Raw genomic sequence first — 1,603 nt, forward strand, 5'->3', positions numbered from 1 at the left:
ACCTCGGTATCCCTTCAATTGGCTGATCGATCTGTAAAAACACCACGTGCGATAATTAAAGATGTTCTTGTCAAGGTAGACAAATTCTATTTTTCAGTAGATTTCATTGTCCTTGATATGGAACATGAGCCCAATCCTAATAAACAAATCCCCGTGATCCTTGGGCGGCCCTTTTTAGCAACAGCCAATGCATGCATCAATTGTAGAACAGGGGTAATGAACATATCATTTGGGAACATGAAGGTAAAATTAAATGTGTTCAATGCGGCCGACCAACCCGCGAGGGAAGTTGAGTGTTTTATGATAGACAAAATAGATGACCTCATAAAAGGAGATGCAAAAACTATCTCACTGTGTCTGGCTGAAGACAATAAACTTAGCGCTTGTTGGGAGGCAACCCAATTCTCTTAGATTTCTTTAACATTGAGGACAATGTTAGATTTAGGTTTGGGGGTATTTTTAAGTATTTTTTTTATTTTTTGTTTTGTTTGCATCTCTTGCATTCGTTTTCACTTCATAATGTGAGGTTTATCAAAAGAAATAAAAAAAATAAAAAAATAAAAATATTTTTTTTAAAAAAATGTGTTCATTTTTATTTTTTATAAAATAATAATAATAATAATAAAAATTTTAAAAAAAAGTTTTTGTTTTTTTTTAAAAAAAACCTCATTTCTATACATTAATGCGAGAATGCTAAACACACAAGGTATATAAAATCTAAAAAGCCCAATGACTAGTCGGAAGTAATACAAATTTAAGTTTTTTTCATTAAGTCTCTCTTAGGGAGTTGTAAGCTAATTAATACTTCGAAATTTTACTACACACTGGCCGACACTTCTAAGGTCTAGGCTCGACATTATATTGATAGTATAGTAGCAACCTTGGACCCTGATGAATCATACTTATCTAATCCCAAAAAAAAAAATCATCAATAATAATGGATTTAGTCAGGAACATCGAAAAGGGCTACCTATTGTCAAAGGTCAAGTGGGCTTGTGATGAGAACTCCGAGCATAAGTCCGTAGGAGAGTCTTGATGCCCGACACCTTATGCCAACTGGTGTGAGAGTTGTCGACTGATTGCTCGTTACACGGAGAAATCACCACAAGAGTAAAAGTGCACAATATATATATAAAAAGGAAAAAAAAACTCTGTATTGACCTTGAAAAAGATAATAGTGTGAAAGCCGTCGTTGTAAAAATTCGAGTAAACTGGAATATTACAGATAAAGCCCGTGAGGTACTAAAGTAAATATCCACAACTCTCGAAATCCTGCAGATAAAATGATTTTGAATCAGTGAACAGGTCATTTCGACCAATCCTTGGAAACTACTAGTATTTGCAATATTTTGTTGATCCGAACCCTTAGCTTGTGTACGGTCCAGATTTCACCGAGCACTCCAGTATAATTAAGTCTTACAACTTCCTAACGGAAACTTAATGACTTCAACTTGAATTGCATCTTGACCTAAGATTTGGGCTGACTTAGTAAATAAAACCATGTGTGCTTTGAAATTCTTATCATTTATGTATCTTAAATTAGATTAAAAAAAAAAAAAAGAAAAGAAATTAATAATAACAATAATGATAAATAGAAGTTTGT

Source organism: Phoenix dactylifera, unplaced genomic scaffold (genome assembly GCF_009389715.1).
Source record: "Phoenix dactylifera cultivar Barhee BC4 unplaced genomic scaffold, palm_55x_up_171113_PBpolish2nd_filt_p 001200F, whole genome shotgun sequence".
In the NCBI taxonomy this organism is placed as follows: Eukaryota; Viridiplantae; Streptophyta; class Magnoliopsida; order Arecales; family Arecaceae; genus Phoenix; species Phoenix dactylifera.